This window comes from Cryptotermes secundus, unplaced genomic scaffold (assembly GCF_002891405.2).
Source record: "Cryptotermes secundus unplaced genomic scaffold, Csec_1.0 scaffold673, whole genome shotgun sequence".
Classification (NCBI taxonomy): Eukaryota; Metazoa; Arthropoda; class Insecta; order Blattodea; family Kalotermitidae; genus Cryptotermes; species Cryptotermes secundus.
This window is the reverse complement of record NW_019731277.1, coordinates 663,985-676,831: the sequence shown is the minus strand read 5'-3', so window position 1 is coordinate 676,831 and position 12,847 is coordinate 663,985. Positions and strand designations below refer to the sequence as shown.

The 12,847-nt window shown below is 44.4% G+C and overlaps 1 long non-coding RNA gene across 3 annotated transcripts in view; it reads right to left on the bottom strand.

The window, feature by feature from the left end:
* LOC111866871 overlaps positions 1 to 12,847 on the bottom strand; it is a 74,622-nt gene that overhangs the window by 42,348 nt on the left and 19,427 nt on the right. The gene's annotated exons all lie outside the window — the stretch shown is intronic.

The following is a 12,847-nucleotide window of genomic DNA, read 5'->3' as shown; positions in this document are numbered from 1 at the left end:
ACAAATCCCACTTGACCAGACCCGGGATCGAAGCAGGGCCGCCGCGGCGGGAAGCCAGCGACTAACCGCTTGAGCTACGGCGCGGCCATATTTTATACTTACTACAATTATAAATTTTCGATAACGTTAAATTTTTATTAAATATTTCTTTAAAAGCAACTTAATACTGTTCTCAACACCCCGAAACATTTTCGGAAAATTTTAAAGATTTCCATAGATTATATTTTATATCATTTCTCCATTCACTTTTGAGAACTAGCGAAAGATAATTAGAAAATCAAGATACTGAAATAACTCGCAGCAAAATGGAGGGCAACATTGTAGTTGTCATTTTAAGACGTACTGAAATGGCGTGGTTGCCTGTCACAGTGATTTTTCAGTGAACCCGAAGGAACATGACAAGAGAGTTGTTGTAACATACGCGCAATACAACATTATGTAACATGAAGACTATGTTATCTGGGGGTTGTTAAGAAACCTTGAAGTTATCACTGGATCAGTGGGCATCTGTTCCATTAGGTTCGAAATGCCTTTGTTCATTTTAAACTGGTCTAACTGACTTCCTGTTGTCTTGTAAGCAAAAGCAGTGATACGCAAAAGCCTAAAGATATTTTTGCTGAAATTTGTCTGTTGTTGGCCTGTAATTTCTTTTATTGCGATGTACCAATTTGTTTTTGGATATGAAGTTCCTCACAGATGTGACTATGGGATGTAACGCTATGCAGTCTGGTAGAAATCTCATTACGTTTAGGAGGAACGAGCTACCTCCGTCTTCATCATCGAAGAGAGAGCCAAGCGGGAAGCAAGTCGGTAACTGTTAACTTCTCAAGAAGGGTTCTGGTCTGTGGAGTTATGTAGTTGTTATACGGCGACTTTTGGAAGGTTGGTTGCGAAATGTGTGCCCATAAGGATATAGAATCAAATAATCTTAAGATATTTTACTTTAAGCTCAGAGAATTTCCCTCTAGGGACTAAGGAAAATAGGAGTAAACATCACTTGGAATGTCCTTCCTTCGAGACAGAGAGGAATGTTAACCAGTCTATCCTATGCTGATGGCTATTAAATGAAAACAAATTATTGCACAGTGTGAGTGACGTAAGATAATATTAAGTGTTTTTAAGAAACTTTCCTTAGTACAGCAATAGCACAAAACTTGCCACAGTTCCTAACAAATTAGGGTACAGATTTTCCGAGACAATTTTGAATCTAAGATATACACGTTTCTCTGCAGAGAATGACAGCCGCAGCTGTGTCCATTGCGCCTTTTGACGGTTTGTGACCGTGACCAGATCGTCAGGATGCTGAACATTATCCATTGTATATATAGGGTGTCACTGAAACATGTTGACAATTTGAACACGAGTCCCACGTACCAAAAAATAAAAAATGTTCGTATCAACATGTGTCAAAGATGGGCGGTAGGATTACTTACCGGGCACTGCCACCTGAAGGGGCACCTTTCCAAACTGGGACTGACAGAGGACCCAACCTGTGAAAAGTGCCTACAAGAAGATGAATCGCCCACACACATCCTGTGAGATTGTAAAGCCATAGCTGGGTCACTTCTTCATGGAACCAAGTGACTTTCATGAAGCCCGAATAAATAAAGTCCTACATTTCATTCGAAGTGTAGGATTAATAGAGTTAATCCAAAGGAGAAGAACAGTAGATCACTGAAGGTCGCAGTGCGAGGGCCGGTTTTTATGGCTCACCCCCCATGCTCATACTCAACATGTGTCCGGAAACATCTAATTATGAGCTACAGCTGGAAGAGTGTATTTATAAGCGCTCAAAATGTCCTACATGAGATTCAATGCACTCCTCGACACGTCTCATCCTGGACCACCACATCCGCTCAAAGATGCCAGGGTAGTTGCTATGGCATCAATAGTCACAACCAACACCAGTGGTAAAGAAAGGTAAAGCTATCCCTGTAACAGACCGTGGAGGCCCATAGGGTTGTGAGACGTCGAGTCTCCCACATTTTCTCTAGACAGTCGGCTCACAGATGGCGGTAAGTTTGTCAGCCTTACGCGCCGGCCGCTCTTTACCCCCAAGAATATTCCTGGTACTCATTTCTGTTAGAGACTGAGTCGACCCCAGGGCCATAGTCCGGCTGGAAGGATTAGTTAATTTGAAAAATATCCAGTGACTTCTTCGGGATTCGATCCCGCGACCTTCCGGCTTGTAGCATGGTGCCTCAACCACCTACGCTACGGCGTGCCCCCCACTTGGACCTCAATAAGATAATAGAATAAGAGGCTAAAGGAAACTGCAAAATGTGGGGCTCCATAACATGTACTCTTTGCCTGATATTATCAGAATTATCAGACCAAGGGGATAAAATAGGCATAGCGTGTAGCAAGTATTAAAAAGAAATTAATACAAAGATTTAGTAGGAATTCTTAGACATAGGAGTCGGGGTAGAGTAGTTGGTATAGCGACTGCCTACGGGCTGGACGACGGAGGGATCGGAGTTCGAGTCCCGGCAGGATCAGAATTTTATCTTCTCCATATTGTCCAGACCGGTTCTGGGGCCCACCTAACCTCCTATCTAATGGCTACCGGGGGTGCTTTCCCCGGGTGTAAAGCGGTCGGGGCGTGAAGCTGACAAATCATTTCCAACTAATGCCGAGGTCAAGAAAATATGGATCTATACATCCACTCCTCCATACGTCTTCATGTCGCAGTGACAAATTTACCATCTCGTTTTTACTTGGACATAGACGTAGATGACAGGATAACATTAAAAATGATGTTAGAGAAATGGTATGCAGGTGGCTGAGAATATAGACCAGTAGCGGGCTCTCGTGACCACGGTAATTGGACCTTCGGGCTGCATAATAAGTTGGGGAATTTATTGTTTGGCTGAACAGCTAGTAATTTCACAAGGACTAGGTTTCAGAGCGTTAATCAGTTTGTTATTGAACCCGAACACGGAGCAGGGCGTGTGAAATCCCAGACTCATACATGGGACAGACAGACTGACACTTCGTGTTCAGAAATTTCATAATCGTCATAATTAGCATTTAGGTTTGAAATGCACTTGGCTCACTTTAGCATGTAAGCATTCATCTGTTTGTTTTGGAGAGCGGTGGCTCTAACTTCATTATCCTGTGCCCCTACAGCTGAGCAAGCCAGTCTTCCTTGAGAATGTAATTCTCATTCAAAGCGAACAATTACATTAATCTAAATAATACTAAAATATTTAGGCTACATCCGAGGTTCTTAGCGCCCTCGCCGGCCAGTGAATTTCGCTATATTCCCCTCCTGTCCTCTAGCCATTTTGTTCGCACGAATGTTGGTAGTGACCTGACGTAGGCCACAGGGGGGCTCAAGGACAATACCAAAGTAAAGGTAAAGCTATCCCTGTAACAGACCGTGGAGGCCCATAGGATTGTGAGACATCGAGGCCCCCACATTTTCTAGACAATCGGCTCACAGATGGCGGTGAGGTTGCCAGCCTTACACGCCGTCCGCCCTTTACCCCGCAGGAAGATTCCTGGTACTCATTTCTGATAGAGGCTGAGTCAGGCCGCGCCATAGCTCAAGCGGTTAGTCGCTGGCTTCCCGGGTCTGGTCAAGTGGGATTTGTGGTGGACAAAGTGGCGCTGGGGCAGGTTTTCTCCGAGTACTTCGGTTTCTCCTGCCAATCTTCATTCCACCAATTGCTCCACAATCACCATCGCCTATTATCTGAGGCTGGTACAATAGGCCAGAAGTGGCCGCAGTACAAGGGACTTAGTCCCACCCCACTAGCAATAAAAAAAAAGATTTAGAAACTGAAAAAAAGCGGCCAAGGTTCACAACGGCTGTAGAGCCATAGATAGAATTATAATTCTAGTACGACGCAAAAAGAAAATTAATATCCCGAATGTGTCGCAAGCAGGAGATGGCTTAGTTATACCTGAAGGAGGGTCTTACGTCATGGAATTAGCAATATTATTTCGCGCAGAACTGTGCTATGCTCACAACGAAGTGCCAGCTTTTAACACCGCTTCAAGGTTACTCTATTCATTTAGGTCTGTTGTAGTTTCCATGCCTGAACGACTCATACCTTGGCCTACATAACTGATAACAAAATAAGACCTTAATGCCCATCTATACTGCGAACCAGGCTACATTATACTCGTATCTTTTGGAGGCAACCTCACGGAAAAATAGTCTGCATAACCAATATATTTGATTTCAATTATAATATATTTACGTGTGAATTAAAGGGAACAGGGTGTTGAGGAGAACATTTGGACCGGAGAGAGATGAAGTGACAGGAGGTTGGAGAAAACTGCATAATGAGGAGCTTCATAACTTGTACTCTTCTCCAAGTATAATTAGAATGATCAAGTCAAGGAGGATGGTATAGGCAGGTCATGTAGCATGAATGGGGAAGAAGAGGAATGCGTATAGGATATTGGTGGAAAGCCAGAAGGAAAGAGACCACTGGGAAGACGAAGCCGTAGGTGGGCGGACAATATTAAAATGGATCTTAGAGAGATACAGTAGGATGGTATCGATTGGACTGATATGGCTCAGAATAGGAACCAGTGGAGGGCTCTTGTGAACACGGTAATGAACCTTCGGACTCCATAAAATGCTGGGAAATTCTTGAGTGGCTGCAGAACTGGCGGCTCCTCCAGAAGGGCTCAGCTTCATGAGTAAGTAAGTAAGTAAGTAAGTTAATTGAAGGGCCCCAAGGGCCGCGCCATATCTCAAGCGGTTAGTCGCTGGGTTCCCGATCCCGGATCTGGTCAAGTGGGATTTGTGGTGTATAAAGTGGCGTTGAGGCAGGTTTTCTCCGAGTACTTCGGTTTCCCCTACCAATCTTCCTTCCACCAAATTCTCCATCATCATAATCACCCGGGGCAGGCTACAATAGGCCAATCAGTGGCCGCCGTGCCGAGTGGACCCAGTTGGACTCCCCCCCCACTAAGCGAATTAAAAATCAAAAAGGGCCCAAAAGCCAATCACAAAGTGAGCATGATTGGGGCAACGAAACAGAGCATATACTCAAACAAACACAGGCAATTTACTTGTATATCATACGAATATTCCTTTTACGATTTAAGCTAAGAAGGTATTTACATGATTTCCCCCGTAGACGGTTAGAATACCAGCAACCATAGGCCTGGGACTCGTCCAAGTTTGAAGAAACCGGAACTCTGTGCCTGGGGGGGGTATAACTTGATCACCCTGTCACAAGGGGACATAAATATAGGGAACTAATCCCCCAGGTTTGGGTTTGGACACAAGGCTGATGACCTTGCTGTGTAAAACTAATTGTTGTGAAATCCAAAGGAGTGAAAATCGGATCTTCTAAGTAAGGCCATGGTTCGAAAATGGCTGTTTTGTCAATGATGATTTACAAATTTTCAAAAGAAAGCATTGAAATATTCTTTTTCATTTATCAGTTCACAGCGTGTTTTGCCCTAGATAGGCGATCAAGTGAATATTGCGGGCTACATTTGTAAACTAGACGGTCGCGGTAGCCGCGCGGTCTAAGGCATGAACTGCCTTCGCTCCCTCGGAAGCCGGGATCGTGGGTTCGAATCCCACTCAGGGCATGGATGTTTAGTTTGTGTGTGTGCGTTTTTCTGTGTTTGTGTACAGGTAGAGGCCTTGCGACGAGCTGATCACCCGCCCAAGGAGTCCTACCGAATGTGTAAGATCTAGAAAAACCGAAGTGAACGGAGAAGTTCATGGATGTAGGCCTAGGCCCACTGGGGGTGTAGTGCCAAAGGGGAAAAAATGTTTAATATAATAATCTGAGGTTCTCGCATATCTTCTGGGATATAGCATCGTGTACGCCGTTGAAAGTCAACCGACGTTTCGGAAGGACACGCCAAGCAAGAAACTAGGGTGAAGCAGTTAGCAAGCAGGCTTGGTTCGTGTCGGCACGGGCTCATTTTCCTGGTAAGTGAATGTATTTTCAGTTTGATTTTGTGGAGAGTAACGAGGCTGGTGAGTAGTGTGAGCCTTTTGTATCCACTGCATGCAACTAGGTCACTGCGGTGCGGTTACGCTGTCTCATCACTCTGAATTGTCGTTGTAGTTGCAGCGCACCTCATTCGATCCTCCTTACTCAGAGAACATAGCAAAAGTGTCATGATTCAAAGAGAAACTAGCCCCATGGAGCTGGGCCCTAATTGAGACGCCACCAGTCGCTCAGCTACTCAAGATCTCCCGAACGTTTCATGGAACTCTAAGTTTATTACTTAGACAGCCTCTGTGACCTAGTGGTCACAGTTCCTGGCTACAGATCTAAAGGTCCCGGGTTCGATTCCCAACGCTACCAGATTTTCTTAGAAGTAGTGGGTCTGGAACGGGGTCCACTCAGCCACGTGAGGATAATTGAGGAGCTACTAAAAGGGAATAGCGGCTCCGGTCTATAAAACCGAGATTAACGGCCGTGGGGAACCGTTGCGCTGGCCACGTGATATCCTCTATCCGCTAAAGTTGGCGCTAACTTCGCCGGCAAGCGCCTGTCGCTTGGTCGGTATAGTTCGCTTGGGGACTACAAGCCACGGAGTTTGTTTTTTGTTTTATGACTGATGATGGCCCCATAATGTTGAATTTACAAGACGGTTGCAGATAGTCTGACAGGCATCCACAATGCGATGGTGAATTGCCTTTTCATTGTCAACAGGAGCTGCATACACAAGGAATTTTGCGTGTCCGAACAGGTAAAAATCCAAGGGATTCAAAGCTGGCGGGCGTGGAGGTCTTGCAGAGTCCTCCTGTACATAGCGCCGCGAAATGACCAACACAAAAGGAAGTGTCAAGTGTGAACACGAACCAAACGGACAGCTGAGCAACTGTCGCTTCTCGAGAACGAGTTACGCTACTGGGTACAAGTAAAGTAAGTAAAAGTAAAGCTATCCCTGTAACAGGCCGTGGAGGCCCACAGGGTTGTGAGACGTCGAGGCTCCCACATTTTCTAGATAATCGGCTGTTGTTGAGGTTGTCAGCCATACTCGCCGGCGGCCCTTTACCCCCCAAAACAATCCAAGAATATTCCTGGTACTCATTTCTGTTAGAGGCTGAGTCGAACCCAGGGCCATAGTGCGGCTGGAAGGATTAGGTCAATTGAAAAAAAAAAAACCTCATCAGAATTCGATTCCGCGACCTTCCGGCTTGTAGCATAGTGCCTCAACCAGCTACGCTACCGCGTGCCCCCACGCTAATGGGTAAAGTTATTATCAAACATTCTGTACCTCAGTTCAGTTGTGAGAAAAATTGTTTGAATGAAGAGAAAGGATATGACACTCACAGCTTATCTATACATGTTATGATTCTGATGTTATAATTTAACTCAATAGGTCACATAGTTTCGTTTTTTCTCTTTGGTAGGACATTGAAGCATTGAGAATTTAGCGCTGAGTTAACACAATGTTCGTGCACCAATAAGAGCATATGGTCTGATCGCCCCACCTCCATATTGTGGCCTCTCATTGGCCAGACTTCATTCACCTCATGCGTGACGTCACTGTTACGCACGCAGCCCAACTGTTTCTCTCTCTGTCGTACTTCAGCACTAGAAAAGGATGCACAGAATCTGGGTCGATGCACGGAGCGGCATTGAAATTACGGCTGGACAGTGCGACAAAGGTCCAACGCCATTCACAAGAACTACTTTATACACATAAACAGTTTAAGATAACGCGGTTCTAAAAATGTGTGATTACAGTAATGATAATATATTACATTATTACATAATTTTCTTCCCCGTTGACATATAATCCAGTACAGAAGGATCGGTAAAATCCCCAAACACGCCACCGATAAATGGTACGAATCGATGAATCACCCCTATTTTTTTTTATTGCTATTGGGGTGGGACTAACAAGGGAATGGTCTGACCCGACATGTCGAAACCTGCCCTTATTTTTTTTAACTGCAAGAGTACACACAACAAAATCCACTGTCAAAATTTTAGCTGCTAATACGAACTGCAAGTATTTTTTAAAAATTGAAGAAGTCACTCATTTTTTCTGTACGCAGAACCGCTTGTAGCAGAGGTTTGTACAACCCCATCCTAGGCTGTGAGTCAGCCGTGTTGCGTGTTGCGTACTGCTCTGCTAGGGGCGGACATTTTTCCAAGGGTCTGGCAGGCTACAATATTGGCCATGTTCAGAAATTTTTAAAAAATACTTGCAGTGCGTATTAGCAGCTAAAATTTTGACAGTGGATTTTGTTGTGTGTACTCTTGCAGTGAAAAAAAAAAAATAAGGGCAGGTTTCGACATGTCGGATCGGACCATTCCCTTGTTAGTCCCTTGTACTGCGGCCACTTCTGGCCTGTACCAGCCCCAGATGTTAGGTGAGGGTGATTGTGGAGCAATTGGTGGAATGGAGATTGGCAGGGGAACCGAAGTACTTGGGAAAAACCACTTTGTCCACCACAAATCCCACTTGACCAGACCCGGGATTGAACCCGGGCAGCCGCGGTGGAAAGCCAGTGACTAACCGCTTTAGCTATGGCGCGGCATTGATTCACCCCTAAATAGAACTTAAGTTAAATTGGTCTGTAAACTAAAGCTTGACTCTTTTTAAGTTCTGAATAATTTTAATGATTTTTCTGGTATTGTAAATCTTTGAAGTTTATACTTTCTTACGCGTCTCAAAAGGAGCCGAGATAGTTCGATGGCCGGGGTTCGATTCCTGACAGAGGCAAGAGGTATTTCTCTCCTTCACAGCATCCAGACCAGTTCTGGTACTACCCACCCAATAAGTACCGGTGTCTCTTTCGCCGGGACTTGATGTTAACCATTTATTTTCGCCCAGTGCTGCGGTCAAGAATTGTGGAGCTATACCTCAACTCTCCCATGCGTCTTCATGGCGTGGTGCTTAATTAATTACCTTTAACTTTAGCTTTTACTCGTCCCTCATAACAATGTTCTTCCTATATCATTTGTTCTTATATAATCTCTGACATTGAAGAGCCCGTCACTAAAGCGACAGAAGTTTCGCTGTCATATCTCAATTGGTTCTCCTATTGAGCCCTACTCAGCCCCTTAACCTTCAAATAAGGAGACGGGACATGAATGTGAGGGGTTCAGTAACCCTTGTCTCATCTCGCCACTGTTTCGCTTCGGACGGACGTCTTCTTCTTCTCTTGGCTCTGAGAAGTTCCGCTTGAATTTCTTCTTAAGGCAATGACGTAATACATAACTTCTTATAACTCGACCTTTTTATTTTCCGACCTCGAATTTCGAGACGTTAAGTCCAACTATTCGGAGCGTAAGTCTCACTAACAAACGGTGCGGAGCTGGGCCCTTCTTGAGAAACCGCAAGTCGCTTAGCCACTCAAGAATGTTCCAAAATGTTATAAAAACCCGAAAGTTCATTACCGTGTTCTCAAGAATCGTCCACTGGTTCCAATCAATACCATACATAATACCTCTCTAAGATACATTTTAATATGTTTTATTTAATTTACTTACGTCTTGGTCTTCCTAGTTGTCCCTTTCCTTCCGGCGTTCCCACTAATATCCTATATGCATTCCTCGTCTCCCCCATTCGTGCTACATGCTCTGCCCAATTATCCTCCTTGGCTTGATCATTCTAATTATACTTGGAGAAGAGTACAAGTTATGAAGCTCCTCATTATGCAGTTTTCTCCAACCTCCTGTCACTTCATCTCTCTTCGGTCCAAATTCTCCTCAACACTCTGTTTTCAAACACCCTCAGTCTTTGTTCCTCCCTTAATGTCAGAGACCAAATTTCACACCCACACAAAACAACAGGCAAAATTATAGTTTTGTATATTCTGATTTTTACGTTTTTAGACAGCAGACGAGAAGACAAAAGGTTCTGGACTGAATGGTAGTTTAATCTCCTCTTAATTTCCTCCTGGATCAAATGATTGTTAATTTAATGAGCTCATAAGTTAGGAAATTCGTAGGTCAGGGCAAGTCTGTGTAAGCAGATTCATTTCCGTACAGTTTAAGATTGAATTCTGGATTGCCTACCGCCGAGGCGCTTGGTGACGCAGGGCTTCAGTGTCGATCTCGAAGAATACCGTCTCCTGGGATGTTATGCCGTGTAATCTGGTAGTTTGCCAACGTTTCGGATGAACATATCGCCTCCATTTTCAGGGTCGAAAACTAAGCAGGGCCAACACCAAGAACCACACCTGCAGAACTACTACTACTTCTACTAGAGAACTCCTACCGGACTACACGGCGTCACATCCTAGACACAGTGCCTCCCACAAATCACACACATTAGTCATCCTCTTCTGTTCTTCTTTCACCTCATTTATCTGCTGTTTCCTGTCCATTGTTGCCTCCTGTTTTGCTCCATCTCGTTCCTTGTTGTTTCTCCAAATTCTTGTCTCCCTTTCTGCTTTTCTCATTCCACCTCATGTTTCTTCTTCCTTTTCTTTCTCTCACCTCATTCGTCTATTCATCCTCTTTCATCATCCCCTCTCTCTTCTACTTCCCGCCCTCTTTCCTAGACTTTCTCTTCTACCATCATTCTTCCTTCGTATTTATTCTGTCTTCCTTTTGCTTATCTTTTTTCTTCCACCTCTTTCTTCTCTTTTCTCCCATTTTCCTACATTTCTCCTCTCCTTCTATCCCTCCTGCTATTTCTCTTTCCTTTATGCCCCCTTTCTGCTGAATATTACTGTTTTCTGGGATGTGACACCGATAGACCGACCGATAGTTGCCAACGTTTCGGAGGAGCATGCTGCCTCCATCTTCATTGTAATGGAGGCAGGATGTCGCTGCAAAACGTCGGCAACATACTTCACTTCCACAGGGCCCAAACAGCCAACAGCAGGTTCCTGTGAAAGTATTCAGTAAAAAGGTAAAGTTGCCCTGTGTTTAATTAATTAAGCACCACGCCACTAAGACTTATAGGTGGAGTGGAGGTATAGCTCCACTAGACAGAAGGGAGTGGTCAGTTTCAAGCGCCGGCCGCTTTACCCGCTGGGAAAGATCTCCGGGTACCCATTGGGTGGGTCCCAGAGCGATCCAACCCATAGCCAGTCTCTATACCGACCGAGAACCGGTCAGATGCCATTCCGGAAAAGCTGAGGTTAAGATGAAATTACGAATGGGAGAATTGGTTTACTTGTCGTCACGTGACAGAGGGCTCAAGATTTCTCATTTTCTCAGCAACAGCCGTAGGGAAACGAACTTGGTGTTCATTGTAAATTCTGCGGAATTCTCTTATTTGCACGTGACTTTGAACACCGTCCAACGCAAGCAGGTACACGAATACACGAATTTTCATAGTCAGCAAATATTGCCCTGCGCCTTAAATACTTCCTCCTTTCCAAGAACTGCGAAAATAACACTCTTCTGAAAAAGGTGATTTCAGTTTCATTGACCGTTGCTGGAATTCTGCAGCTTAGTTTTATTTCAGTTCTAGATGATGCATTGCGTAATAAACGTTTAATAGTTTGTTATCATCTAGAAAACGTAATATTTATATTCCTAACTGAAAAGGGGAGCAGCAATTTCCTCCGAAACTTTTGTACCTTTTAACCAGACCACACTGCATCGCATGGGAACCAGGTTAACTCAATCGGTATAATAATTAGACTGGACAACCGATGAATCGTGGTTCGATTCCGGCTAGGGGTAAAGAGATACGAGGGGGAGTCGGTAAACAGTTCAAAATGGATATAAAACGTCAAACAGGTGATGTATCTGAACCCCCCAAAAATTATTTCTCGACATAACCTCCACCAACACTGATACACTAGTCCCATCGCTTTACCAGTGCGTCGAAACCCGCAGCATAGAAGTGTTTTGGCTGTTGTCTCAGCCATTTCCGCACCTAGCGGCCATCATCTGTGACTTTCGAACGTCCTTGAGTGAATTTCTCGACGTAGTTGTTATGCGACAGACATCACCGTAAACATGAAATATTTCTTTATGAATATCCTTTGCGTTGAGTCTTTTTGTCCACAGAAAACATACAACAGAACGCTGCTCTGCGGTATTATACTCCTCAAACACGGTCGCCATTTTGACTACTGAAACCAGCCTCTGAATATGCGCATGCGCGTCTGCTGCCTACAATGTCATGAAGCTGGACTGTGCTGCTACCTAGTGGTACATATACAAAACCTATTACATCCATTACAACTGTTTTACTTCAATTTGTGATCTGTTTACTGACTATCCCTCGTATTTCTTGACTCCATAATGGGCTCTGGGCCCATTCTGCTTTCTATATAAGTGGGTAACTGAAGTTTCTCTCTTTGGGGGTAAAGCTGCAGGGGCGTGAAGCTGACCACTCACCTCCATCCAGTGCCGAATGGTGGAGCTATCCTCAATGGATGGTGCTTAAGTAATTAAGCCAGCAATAACTTTGGCTGTAACTTACAGTGCAACACTGTTGTTATTATGTTAAGTTTAATAGTTTTCAACGAGTAGTTGCATCTGTTCTCATTTGGTCAGCAGACCAGAGGTCATGGAGCGCTGGACGGACTCATGTTTCAGTTACTCATCAGGATAACGCAGCTGCCATATGTAATGCGTGACTTTGTGTTTCGGGAATAGACAGACTCGAGTGTTCCGGCAATCGTTGAAATTTCCATCTTCAGGGTCCATTATTTTGGTTTCTGGTAGATTGCNTGTAATGCGTGACTTTGTGTTTCGGGAATAGACAGACTCGAGTGTTGAGCGATTTTTTTCAAAGTTCCGGCAATCGTTGAAATTTCCATCTTCAGTGTTCATTATTTTGGTTTCTGGTAGATTGCCTTCTCCTAGTGTAATTAGAATGGTCAAGTCAAGGAGGATGAGGTGGGCAGGTCATGTAGCATGAATGGGGAAGACGAGGAATGCGTATAGGATATTGGTGGGAAAGCCAGAAGGAAACAGACCACAGGGAA